Here is a 13623-nt window from a genome sequence, read left to right on the forward strand (position 1 = left end):
AGGATGCAGCCTGAACAAGAAGTTGGCACCGTGCTCTGTCTGAGACCTGACCCAAGGAAGCTGTTGTAGGTAAAGGTGCTTTATCGTGTTACTCAACGTTTTTGTTAGGAATGAGGATTTTCATGTTACTTTCAGATAGAGAACTACATCAACTATGTCTGGCTGCCATCATTTTTGCCTTTTAAGGGAAGCGATCAAGTTTTGTATAACCTGTAGGGGTGGAAAGAAACAACATTATTTAACACCTCAACATATCAATTTCCTGTTTAGTTTGATGGGCTGACTATGATTTACAGGGTTTCATTATGAGACTCAATTAAATATAGAATTTGTAATATTCATGCAATTTCTATGCCAAATATACACAGTGCTGATACAGCAGGGATCTCAAAATATCAACCACCTGCTTGGGAGGAACAGAATTACGAATGCATCTCCTTAAACAATAATTCATCATACTCCAAGTCTAAAGTTAAGCTACTCCAGAGCCAACACAGCTGCTTTATCTTATCAAAGGGGTACTGCTGACTTACAGTGCCTGTTATCATTCTTGTAACTCTTGACTAAGAATGCAGTCAAGGATTTGGAGGCCTGGGAAGCAGCACTGAGTGTGGCATGAAGGATCCTGGCTTCTGGATGGAAACCCAGAATTGTGAACTGCATGTCCACACTGCTCATGCAGTGCACCAGGAAACCAAATCAGTCAGGTTAGGGAACTTTAGGGTTAGGGAACCTTTCCCTAACCTTTCAGGTTAGGGAACCTTTGCGTATCTCACTGAGAGCTGCAGGGAAATAACCCGTCCCTCTCCTCAAGGATCTTCTTCCTCAAACCCCTCCACTAAATAAAGAAGGTTATAGGAGTGAGCCTTCCCTAAGTGAGCTCAGATGCAGTACCAGCTCACAGGTCACAATGCACCTTTTTCGCTTGGGAGGGATGCTCTACTCAGAAGAATGAAGCTAACTTTAATCCTCGTGACTTGGTTATAAGAGGACTTTGATCTGACAAGATGTAGATTTGCAATTGTTATTTTTCCAGACAGACTACAGGTAAGACATGCTGGATGCTTAAAGGACTTCCTTACAGTGTGGGGATATATGTTCATAGCAAAAATGAGATTTTTGAATGTGAGTGGGGTTTGGAGGCTGCAGTAGCACTGCAATATCATAGTGGCTTTAAGCCCATTTTCGCTGCAAGGAGGCAGAATCCTGCTGTGCTTTCAGACAGGTGTTAGTCTAATTGGTCCTTTAGAGCTTATATTTTACATCTTCCCTTAGCAGCCAGCTTCACTGATAAAGTATTCTTCATTAGGAAGCTTTTCCAGTCTCTAATTTAAACCTTTACTTCGTGTGGAGCCAGGCACTTTCCTTCCCCCTTTGGTGACCAGCACAGTATTTCAAAAGTACCTTGTCCACAATTAGGACTCTGCTACCACATCATTTTGAAGCTCCACGCATTCTCCACTTCCTTATTCCTTATAAAAATGAAAAATGTTTTCCTTCTTTATAATGCCTGCTGCTCTCCTGGAGTTGGGGATGCCTCAGTCCTTCCTGTCCTTTTCTCACTGACTCAAATCATTTCAGGATGGCTCTGTGAAGTGGCCATTGGAAGCTCTCAGTCAGCAGTGGGGCTGTCGTGGTGTTAATGAATCTTGCTAAACAATTTAGACATCCTGCGTTAAAAACCACCAGAGGAATTTCCACCAGCCAGAGTACAAGCAATTCTAACACTGCAAATACAAGCTGGTGAGAAATATCAATATAATCAGTAGTATCCTTGCTTTAAGACATCAGCTATTTATCTCTGGCAGGTTTGCCTTATTGCTTTTTCCAAGACTGTCTGCTGGGAACACGTTCCTGACCCAGAGCTCTTCCAACCATGGGGTGGATGTGTTGGTGCAGCTCAGAAGGACGTGGGCGCCTCTGCCAGCTCACATCTAGACACCACATAGAGCCAAATAGCTCAGGAGTGTTTGTATTACAGAAAACACACACTTCTGAGAAGGCTGTGACCGCCCTCTTATCATGAGGAAATAAACCTTAGGGCTTTAACAAATCAGGGCAAGGAAGAGTGTTTTCATCTGAACTAATGTTGCCTGAAGCATAAAAATAAACATAGGGCTGTTTTCAGACATAACAGGCCCAGGATAGTGTAAAAACACAGCAAGAAGACTTAAGAATTTGAGATTACAAGCCGGTTTGCTTATCTCATCCAAAAACATCTTATAATCAGCATTTTCATCTCATCAACCATCTCTTCTTACCTTTTGTTCCCAAACAGTGCTGCAGGCTTGGTTCTGGGATGGCTCTTCAGCATCAGCAATGTCTGCCTTCCCCATTTGACAGAAGCTCCATTTCAGTGATGCAGAAAATTAATAGGGTCACTACATTTCCTTTGTATCCAGACCTAAATACTGTTTCTATGGCTGCAAACATAGTAATTCTTGAATGAATGGAACAAAGTCAGACTCCTTCTGCGTGATTTCTGAAGCTGATAGCAAAATGAACCATGAAGGAGCATAGACAGAAAAGCTGCTTCATTCTAACCTTATTGGGAAAAACTTCTTTGCACCAATTAGAGAGATTACAGTGCTCAGAGTGATGCAGAGAACTAAATAACCAGGCAGACACACTAACCGGATGTCACTTAATCGGACAAGAGGAAGCAGTACCCAAAGCGAGCGGAAAACGCTCCGTGGGACGTGCATCACCTCATATATTAATTTCCTATTTCTATATTCACATCTTCTATGGCCTTCTCTCCAGCCTCTGCCCATGAGCAGCTCTGGCATGCACGAGTCCCTCTGTGCTGGGTGGAAGGAGCTCTCGTTGCGTGGCCATGTGTGCCCAGGATGCTGCAGTCGAGCATGGGCTCAGCGCGCTGCAGCACAGTAGTGAAATAGTCACACGTCAGGAGGAAGAATGTGGGTTCTTGTTTTCAGCTTCGCTCATTGCAAATCTCTGCAGGGCATGTCATGGGAAAACTGACACGTCACTGAAGGCGCAGAAAGAAAGAATGCCAGAAAAGAGGTGAAAAACAGAAAAGCCTAAGCATCAACTCTGCTCAGGTGTAAGGCTTTGGAATAATAGCTGTGCTAAGGTTTATAGAAGTCATTAAAAACCCTTTGTGATACTTGAACTGTGCTACTGAAAAAATAGCTGTTTCCACCCAGAGCTAATAAATGGATGTTTGAAGCGCAAGCTGAGCTAATGTGAATTCATGCTCAACTGTGCGTGTCATGTTTGGATGTAAACACCCTTTTCACATTGTACCATACCACCCCAGTGCTGCTGTGCTTTTCATGTATCTCCGTGGTACTTATATCTCAGCTATCATTTGATAGCTTAAAATGCCTGTACTAAAATCCACTGCCTTTCAATTGGGCTGAAGATGTCAAAGTATATCTACGTATATGTAGTCCAGTTAAAGTTTTATGATTGAACCAACTCGCTCTGAAATTGCAGCTTTTTTTCCCCAAAAAAAGCTAAAATGTTTTTTTTTTCCTGCCTTGTATTATAGGTAATATTTGAAGAAAGAAAGAAAGAAGGAAAAAATGCCAGACCCAAGCCTTGCTCACCTGGGGATCCTGCGTGGGTTGTAATCCAGCCCTGCTTCGGGACACAACCTTCTGCATTGCAACCAGCACCAGGTAAGGCACGAAAGCAAAACACATCCCTGCTCAGAAGTCCACCATGGAGACTTTTCAGTTCAGTGTCAAATGTGTACTGAATTCTCCTACATCGTTTTACTCGTTGCTTTGTCCTTGTCTGTCTGAAGATGAGGGAACACATCTCAGCCTGTTTCAAACACAGCAGCTGCAATGATTTCAATAGAGTGATAAGAATTTATTCCAGCAGGAAGCCTTACCCCAAATCTTCCCTAACTGTAAGATCATGCTTTCTGCTAAACAGGATCTTCCATATGGCATTATGTTAAAGCATGCAGTGTGTTTTCAGCAAACACACACAATTCAGTAATTCATTTCACTGGTGACAGGGCGAGGGGAAATGGCCACAAGTTGCACCAGAGTAGGTTTAGGTTGGTATCTGGAAAAACTGCTTTACAGAAAGGTTCTTAAGCACTGGAATGGGCACCGGAGGGAGGTGGTTGAGTCACCATCCCTGAAGGTGTTTAACAACAGTTTGGATGTGGAGCTCAGGGCCATAGCAGAGGGTTGTTAGAGGAAGGGCAGTATGGTCAGATTGTGGTTGGACTCGATGATCTTTAAGGTCTTTTCCAACCTGAGTGATTCTATGACTCTATGAACAGCCCCATGGTGACAGGGATGACCACAGTCCCCTAAACCTGTAGAGACAGATAAAGACAAATATTTTTACTGTGTCTTTATAATCATGTTATTATATCTTTTTTTAAACATTGCATGAAGCCAGATGCCATGCTATGGTAACAGAGGAACAAGAGAAGTAGCATTCTTAATACTTGAAAAAATACAAGGCTTTTTCATAGGGGTGAAAGCTTTCTGTCTAGCAGGAGAGTTCTTACTGAACTTGCTCCCATCACATTACCTGTTCATGCACTCCCCACCATGCCCTGCCCAGCAATGGGCCTCCTCCCTGCTTTGTGCAAAGGAAGATTAAGCAGGAGGGTAAGAAAACAGAGGGGAAAAAAATGCATTTCTTTGCAGTAAACACAGCCTGCAGCCATCGGTTTCTCTCAGCATTGGATGGCAATTATTTCTGTGTAATAAGCAGTCACCCGATGACCCTCCCCTTCAGTGTGAAACGCTTCTGCTGTCAAGTGTTAATCCCTTTGTTAGCTACTCAGCTGCACATTCATTTAGGAGGGCTAATGACTTACACTGTTCCTTCTCTGCATGATTTCAGCAGACGTGTAATTAGAGGTGAATGGCAGCTTCAGAGGTACGGCTACCACTGGGGCCGGGGGCAAAGTCAAAATGTTTGTCTGATTTCACCACGGGCTGTTCCAGTGAGTGAAACCATGTGGGCGGCTGGAAAGGGGGGGGAAGGAAGTAGGAAAGGAGAAGCTAAAAAAAAAAAAAAAAAAGGATAAGAGTCATTGTTGGGCATTTGGGGAGCTCAGAACATGTGTCCAAATATTTTTTTTGTTGGGGTGTCAGACTGTGAGATAAATGCCAGCAAGAAGCCTGTTGTATTTCGAAGGTTGCTGAGGAACTGCTCATGTTCCTCAACAGTGCCTTACAGACTACAGCCTCTTTTTTTTATCTAAATGAAAGCCATCAGTGTCTGCAACACCTCAAGAAATATCCCGCAGCTCTTCCACCATGGGAAGGTGTCCTTCTGAAGTCCAAGTGAATCCTTGTGTATGTTAACATCACAGGATGGCGTAGAAAAGTAGAACAGGGAGCTGAGGTCCTGACGGATCTGAGATAACAAAAAAAATCCACCAAGAACCCCAAACCTCTTAGCTCTGATTTGTATGCATAGACAAAGCACAGACAGTCTGGCTGAGCTGCAGCGTTGCTCCCTGTCCTTGCAGCCTTTGGGGCTGAGCTGGACCCCAGCAACGTGCAGTAGCTGCTGCTTGTGGTGCTGTAGAGTAGCATCCCCAAGACAATGGGCTACTGCTCCTTCCCAGCAGAAGCACAGCATCTCACACCTCCTACAGTTGCATATTCTTTCCTGCTTTCCCTTTTTTTCCTTTTTTTTTTTTGCTCAGCCCTGGTTCCTCCCAGCAGTGTGCCTGCAGCCAAGGGCTCCCTTCTCTTGTCTGTTCTGGAGTGCAGTGTCTCTTGCCTTCACACCCCTTGTGCAGACGCACAGCAGTGGCTGATACCACAATTGTGTTAAAGAACACCAACTTCCATTCTCTTGGTTGGTTAGGAGATAAGCAGAGTGCTAGTTTTATGAATTAAGATAACACACCTGCACCAGTGCTTTGAATTCAGGGGCGTAATTTCATTAAAAATGACAAAACAGAATAAATCAATAACTAATTAAAAATGGCTTTAATTCAGGCTGGGCTTATGATCTAATATCTCACACAGTTGTCTAATACAATTATAAACACAATTTCATGGCTAATGAAATATAAATGAAGCAAAAAGAATGGCAAGCTCCAAAGAAACTTCTCCATCAGTTGCCTTTGCGGCCCCTCCACCCCGCCTGCATCTCTGTCCCATCTGTTAGAGGTAGATCCAATGGTGAACAGCCATCACAGTACAAACTGGAGTCTCACCACTCATACAAAGCCTTATTATTTCTCTGCTCTTTCTGTCCCCTTGAAGCACTGAAGAGCAACTCGAGCAGCCTCAGAGGAGATGACACACATTGGGCTTCCATGTCCACATCCATGCAGACGTGTTGCCATCGTTGCCGTGCAGCCAGCAGGGACAGGACGTGGTGTGGCTGACAGCCTTGGGATGAGGATATTCAATTCTGAGTGACCTGTGATCTGCTGGTAAGCAAACACAGTAAATGAACATTTCTGGCACTTCTTAATTTCATCATCTTTTTCATTAATAGTGCTATTCTCTTTCTGAGTTATGACAGTGATTGCTCTCCATCTGACTAGCTGTCTAGCAGTGCTCAGTGTTCTCCTTTTGAAAAAGACTTGTGTGCAATTACACACCTCACAGCTATGTACAGGTAGACCCAGGTGAAACACTGGCACCATTTCCCACTATTTTCTCATGTATGTATTCCAAGAGCAGCAGTGGTGCCCATCCTCACTGCATGCCTCAGTATGGGAGGGAGAGGGTGAATCAACCCCATTTGATTTGAGCTGTAATGATCGTCACGAGAAAACAAACCCACTAAAGGAAGCGAAGCTGTACAGTGAGTGAACATATATTGTTTTGTTGTGGATTGGATATAATTGGATTGAAGTTTGTTGTTTGTTGTGGATTGGATATAATTGGATTGAAGTTTGTTGGAAACTTAGCCCGGACTCAGTGAAAGGTTCACACAGCCTCAGACCAGCAGCCTTGCGTGGCTCAGGTTTAATTATGAATGGTTCGCTCAGCCTCGGTAATGACTCATATTCACTAACTATCCCTTCTATGAGATGTGACAAAAGTGTATTTCAGAGATGTGAAGCATAATTATTTAATGATGAAGTAAAGTTGATTAGGAAGCCTTTAAGCTATTAGGCTCTTGGTAGGATATTTTGCAGTCAGTGAATAAATGAACATAATTTAATTCTTAAAAGCTCTACAGCTCCTGCTGGCTCTGAAAATGATATGCAGCTAACAAGTTAGGGTTTTTCCCATTATAGAGTTCTATATGCTACAACAAAGAGCATACAGAATTCAATGCAGTGCAGGGGAAAACTATTCTTAGTGACTATGCAGGCTAAAAATGATAGAACTTACATATCCAGTAACAATCGCGAACCTGACAAATCAAGCTTGTAAGCCTGTGGTGTGATCCGAAAACCTAACAAGTTTCCAAGAAGGATCTCTGGTTTAAAAATACTTTCTGGATTCTCTATTTTCTTTCTTTTCAATTCTTCATGAGATGTGCAAGACAGAACAGCATGAGACCAGCAGGCAAATGGCTGTGCCACGGAAGGAGTATATTTATATATGATGTAGCTGTGTTCCAATTATGAAATTGATCCCTGGATAGAAATCCCTTAAGGGTGGCTATTAATGAGATTGCCCGCTCTGCGTGCATCCAGTAACAAGATTAGGTATGCATTTATCCTGAGCAGAGATAAACCAGCAACAAGTTTGTGCCAAGATAAGACAGTTCTGAAAGGCAATTAAACATGGGACGTAATGTGCGTGCATGTGTCTGTGAGAGGTTGTGGGATGGAAAGGCTGTTTTCATCTGCAGAAGTGCTTCTGAGCGTAACAGGTAGGGAAGCAGGCTTTTCACAGTGGTGAGATTAAATCTGAGCTTAAATAGCCAAATATTTGAATTTAGAATGCACTTGTCAGTTTTACGAAATGTGCAGATTGGCCTTTTTGGCTTCTCTTTTAATTTTGTCAGATCCAATGCCTCAAACGTATCGGCACTTCAGTCTGAAAATCAGGCTATAAAGTTCTGTAGGAAATTCCTTTTCTCCTTCTTTTATAAGATGAGAACTTCATTTTCAACTGCAGTGCCAAATGTGTGACTTCCTTACATTATTTTAAAAACGTGGATATTTGACCCTTTGCCTATGGTTTGCTTGAGGTGAAGGAACAGGCTTTGCCCATGCATTCACTGATGGCAAGGCTGTAGGGTTTCAAAATACCCACAAAATCAGTATTCTGTCCACTACATGGTGAGTGTGTAAGCTGTATGTAGGAAACGTGACTGGGAGCTGTAGAATGTTGCTGCATAATTTTAAGAGCCTTCTGGTTGCCAAAAACATATGGTCTCTATTAATAAGGGTATTTAGCATTTTTCTTCCTAATTTATTCACAGGTAATTATTTGCTTACCTAGCTCAAACTGGGCCAGAATCCAGCTCTTATCTGTCGTAGAAAGCTGTCACATTTCCCTCTGCCTTTCGCCAGCCCTCACTTGAGAGCAGCTATGCATCTGGCCAAGCAAAGCTGCTCTGTTCCTTCTCACTTATAGTAACAGAGTCTTGCCTGGCCATTAAAAACTTTAGTTTCTACAAGTATTGTGAAAAGTACTTTTCAGAGTGCTGCAGCACTCAGTAATTCATAAGAAATAACAGATTCAGCTGCTTCTCCTGTTGGCTGCCCACTCCCTGCCGGGACAGCTGGCTCTTTCCAGGTCTGTTTCCATGTCACTGCAGTGCTCAGCAGTGCCAGAACATCATCTAACCAACACTTCAAAGACTCCGTTTTGTCTCACCTCTAGTGGTGCTGCATTCAAAAGTTACAGAAAACATGAAGAAAAAAACCACCTCCCTAAAAATTCTCATCAAAGATTTACTGATCAGACTCCAGAGACCAGGCTCTGTCTGCAAACTCTGATGCTTTTCTTTCTATGTGTATCCTTCTTTCATTGCTCCCCTCCAATAATCAGAATCCCAAAGTGTGCTCTTTCTGATGAGGATTAAGCCATGACCTGCACGTGATTGCAGGAAATAAGCCTTTAAAATATGCCCAAAAGCACTGCTTATTTGAAGTCACTGATCCTTAAAATAGATGTTTGAAAAAATGTGTAATTTCAAATGCTTCTGCAGATATTGTTCCAGTATGTGTAACAAGGGGTCACATCAAGCCAAGTTACATCAGTTGTGCTCTGTTGTATCACAAACTGAGCCAAATGAATCAAAATATACAGTAATACTTCAACTGATAATGAAAGCTTCATACAGTTTCTTTCCCTAGATACTTCTTAGGAAGCATTAAGATATTCAGCATGATTTGAGGGGGTGGTTATTTTAGCTATTTGCCAAAAAATTTTTTCGCTGTGCGGAGTATTTTAATGTCCCTGATGCTCGTCCTGCTGGGCTGTCCAATCTCCTCAGCCACCGCGTGGTCTGATGGCACAGCTTACCTTGGAGGGGCCATTTCTTCCTCCCTGCTCCCCCCTCGTCTGCCTGCTCTCCATCATTTCTTGTTCAGTGGTAGCCTTCTTCAGAAGAGCGGTCACAGCGGGGTTGGGAGCTGGTCCACCACTGATGAATTCAACTTAAATTAGGAGTTCCTGTTGTCTTGTTTTTTGGCACCTTCTGCTTTGTTCCTAGCCTGGGGCATCTGAGCTTCAGATGCTTTTGCAAGAAAGATGTGCAGTTGACTCTAAGCTCCATTTCTCGAGTAGGTTTAAGTATCATGACTGAGTAGACCAAGAGGATGAACCAGCACAGGTACACAGGGCAGAGTGGCTCAGTCATAAAAGGTTCTGAGAAGCTCCAGAAACTTGGGAGAATGCAGAGACACTTATCATGAAAACAATTTCCACTTGTGACCTTTTTGCTCAGAAATGGTGATAATTGATATATTTTTTTTCTTTTTTCAGAGACCTTGTGAGATGTTGGTCATGACGTGCTATCATTGAAACCTCTGCAAGAAGCTGATGCTTCAGGAATCCTAAGGTACTCCCTGTCATTTATAGTTCCTATTCCACTTGCTGGTGAAGCTTTTTCACTGTCATTTAATGTATTGAGTACATGGATAGTAGTAGAACAGTACTGTTCCCTCCTCATTAGTCTCTCAAGGCGAAACATAATTTGGTCCTACTTCATATTAATTTAATCTTAACAAAATCAAGATAGGTTCAGAAGTTCCACTTTTACTGAGGTTCTCAGCTCTGTTATGCCTGTGTGCATACAAACCCCATGAGAAAAACAGTTCAGGCTTTTCCACAGCGACGATTAAAGAAAAATCACAAATGCAATGGAATTCAAAGCAACGGGCAAAGGCTCAGCCTTCGCTCGGTCAGTGTGCACAAAATGGAAGGGCTTGTTACTGTAGATGGGAGAGGAGCAGAGCTATGCCACAGGTGGGTTTGTATTTGATATCATCTACTGACAGTGACGGGTCACAGCCTCACCACAGCTGAAGTCTGTTGAGGGCCACCTCAGAGCCTCCCAGCAGCAGTTCAAATGCTGCATGGTACTTATTTGCATGCAATTTGAATCCACCCTAATAGCGTGCATTGCTGACAGATAGAAGGAAAGGATTCACTGCCCGCACTGAGCCAGCACCGACAAGCCGGGAGGTGAACACTCAAGAGCTCCACTGAAGACAGCTAAAGCCCCCATTGCTGCACACTGTGGTTCATGCACAGTCACAGAGAAATAAATCTTGGTTAAATTTTTGATGAGCTTTCAGCTGCTGTAAATAATTAACTAGGGTCTCTCTCGTTTGAACACGGGTGCAACTTTTCATGTTTCAAACGCTTCCTGCCTCGATCCCCAGGGGATCGCTCAACTTATTCAGGTCACTTCTTTTATTTATTTATTTGCAGCATCACCAGTCGAAACAAATTTTGAACTTGCAAGCTGGGAAGGGAGAAAGCAGTTTCCTTTTGATCTTACTCCAGGTAAATCTCCAGGGGAGCATGTGTCTCGTTTGCAGTAGTTGAATAACAGAGATTGATAGGTTAATCAGTTCCAATACATTTATGGAGTAATACTGTGTGCTCATAGCTGAAGTTTTGATGTTTCTCAAGTCCATATTTTTACAAAGATGATAGTGCAGGATAACACAGGACAGCTTCTTAAAGAGAGATGCATTAATGAGGACACCCCTGTGTCCCCCCAGCTAAAGCACAGCCTGCTGATCCTGCTTTTGATATGCTGAAGTATGACAGCACAAGGACTGAAGTCAGTCCTGCATCACCACCAGGTAGCAGCATGGAAAATAAGGTCTTAAGAACAATCATTCTGTCCCTTCATTAGGTGTCAAAAAGAGCTTAGATGTCATTTTAGGTGGAAACTAGGCTATCTTGTGCATGTATGAAGGGGGCGTACAATGTATTAAATACTGGATTCAGGCTCCTAATTAGGGGCTTTGATGTCCTATGATAAGACTTTAATATGAAAATTGGACTACTGAAACAGCTCCTTCCTAATGACTCCATCCTGCTGCCGTCCAGCTTGGTTGTTCTCTATCTGCACACAACAGGTCACCCACCACTGCTGTGGTCGGAGGCTGAGCACTGTCATACTTCCTATTTCAGTGCCTATGGAGCATGATTTATTACAATGACAGGCCATACTGCTGTTTGCAATGCAGGCCTAGTTCATTCTCAGTTTTTAATACAGTTCCTCACATAATCTCCAGCACTTGAGGAAATATATTTATTATGTGCATATTACAGAATAATTTAAAATCAGCTTTTGGGTCAATCTTTTTAATTACCTATTTTATCAGCTGTTTTTGACTAGCAGTTTAAATAATTGTGTTCGCCTAATATCTGGAAATGTAATTGCTTTTAGACATCCTTTATTCCAATCCTGTTGTCATTTTTGCAAACTGCTCATGTTGGCACCTGTCTGTGCAGTGACAGATTTGTGATGACAGCTTGCATAACTTATTTATAAAATGATGAATTATTTTGGAATTTAACTTCAAGTTCACAGACTGGAAAAATGGAGAAACACCTGCTTCTTGCAGAGGACCTGGTAAGAAAGTCCAAAGGAAACTATGCATATATGGGAAGCACATGCAAAGTGAAACAGAACCTTGTGGGTCATTGTTATGCTGGTCTATGCTTCAGCAAGCACTCCAGGGATGCAATCCTAAGTTAAGAGTCTCAGTTGTTGGGGCTACAGAGTGTGAGGAAAGTTCCAAAGAGTGTAGTCCACTGGACTCTTGTTTTACTGAACAGTGGTCTCCTCCCAGGGTCAGATCACACCAGGAGCCAAGGGGAAGTGAAGGGAGAAAGGGGACCTTTATTCCTCCAAATATATTCCAATTGCACAACTGATTAAAAACATACTCTAAAAGGGAGGGTAATGCTAAAGAGATACTAACAGCTGGGAAATGAACAAACAGTTTGTGTCACGTAGGTGATAGTTCCTGTTTCTTACTGAATGTTTTCAATAAATCACAGGCAGGGAGCAAGGATGCTGGACCATTTTAATTCAAAAGAGGAAAGACACAGGCAGTCCTATTGTCAGAGCCTTCATTCAAGTCCATTGAAGGACTGGAAGCATGACCAAAGACAAAAGGTAAGGATGGGAGGGAAGGGGAAGGAGGGAGGAAAGGAAGGAAAGGGGAAAGGAGAAAGGGAAGAGCCAGACTAAGTACCTCCCAAAGGACCAGAATTGTATGCCTTTGTGTTCAGGATTTCAAGGATTACCTGCCTCACTCCTCACCAGTTGCTGTGAACAAACAAACTACATTCTCAAATGGTTACTTGTCTGCTATCAGACCCTGCTCTACAGTCAAGTTTCCCACAACTTTATTGCAGAGAGTCCTGCACTGACCATGTTCACCCCTCCCAGTATTTCTTCCACACACTATGGGTTGTTTATCCATACTTGCATGCAAATATCCCATCTCATTTTGTTCTTTTAAAGTGCCGTTTAAATACAGCTTTTCAGGGAAGCAGCCTGTTTCAATTTATCTTAGTTGAAAGTAGGGCTATAAATCTCTTTGGTTTATTTTATTGATCTCAGACAAAATTACAAATATAAATTACGGCTGCTGCAAATTAAATGTTCTAAGCAAATGCACCAGTAACACGTGCAGCAAAGACACAGCAAGAACAGCAGACAACAGCCAGCGCCGGCTCTCTGTGCAAACCCTCAGCCCCCGTGCTCTCCTCCTGCAGGCAGCCTCATCTACCCACCATGAAAGCTCCAGGAGAAACACTGCACTTCAAGTGGCACTGTGTATTCCATGTGGCCCAAGCTGAAATACAGAAATCTATCAACACTTTAACTGTCCCAGCAGTTATCCTCATTCTCAGACTCACTATCAGTGTTGGCCACAGGGTCACGCTCCACAAGGACAAATATCAGGTGTTGCTGCTTCAGGTAGCAAGCGTTTCCTATGAAGGAGCTCCCATTTCACAAGGCAGCGTAATCATCAGTTTTCTACACCGCTGCCACTCAGACCCTTATGCACAAAGGTTTCTGTTTACCAGGTCATAAAATTGCAAGTATAATAGCAGTGACTTTGCTGCACTTGATAAAACCATAAAACATTTCATTTCGCTGCCTACTGAGCTTTAAAAAAAAAAAATGACATTGGAAAGGAGACAACATTCTTGTTACCATCAAAGTATTTCAAAATATCTACTTTTCTGCTTGTGATCTGTGGACGTG

The 13623-nt window shown here is 42.8% G+C and overlaps 2 long non-coding RNA genes across 4 annotated transcripts in view; one reads left to right on the forward strand and one right to left on the reverse strand.

Moving 5' to 3' along the window:
- LOC128079190 (uncharacterized) overlaps nucleotides 1–13623 on the forward strand; it is a 152547-nt gene that overhangs the window by 127996 nt on the left and 10928 nt on the right. The window contains exons 6-11 of one of the 3 annotated variants that reach the window (XR_008206014.1): nucleotides 3518–3647; nucleotides 6225–6397; nucleotides 9864–9939; nucleotides 10815–10889; nucleotides 11925–11973; nucleotides 12405–12522. This is a non-coding gene — a long non-coding RNA (uncharacterized LOC128079190). Of the gene's footprint in view, nucleotides 1–3517; nucleotides 3648–6224; nucleotides 6398–9863; nucleotides 9940–10814; nucleotides 10890–11787; nucleotides 12523–13623 lie in introns of all 3 variants that reach the window. The other 2 variants (XR_008206013.1, XR_008206012.1) reach the window with 2 other exon arrangements.
- LOC128079192 (uncharacterized) overlaps nucleotides 5927–13623 on the reverse strand; it is a 200817-nt gene continuing 193120 nt past the window's right edge. The window contains exon 9 of the long non-coding RNA XR_008206016.1: nucleotides 5927–6394. This is a non-coding gene — a long non-coding RNA (uncharacterized LOC128079192). The remainder of the gene's footprint in view (nucleotides 6395–13623) is intronic.

Source organism: Tympanuchus pallidicinctus, unplaced genomic scaffold (genome assembly GCF_026119805.1).
Source record: "Tympanuchus pallidicinctus isolate F22 unplaced genomic scaffold, pur_lepc_1.0 scaffold18, whole genome shotgun sequence".
In the NCBI taxonomy this organism is placed as follows: Eukaryota; Metazoa; Chordata; class Aves; order Galliformes; family Phasianidae; genus Tympanuchus; species Tympanuchus pallidicinctus.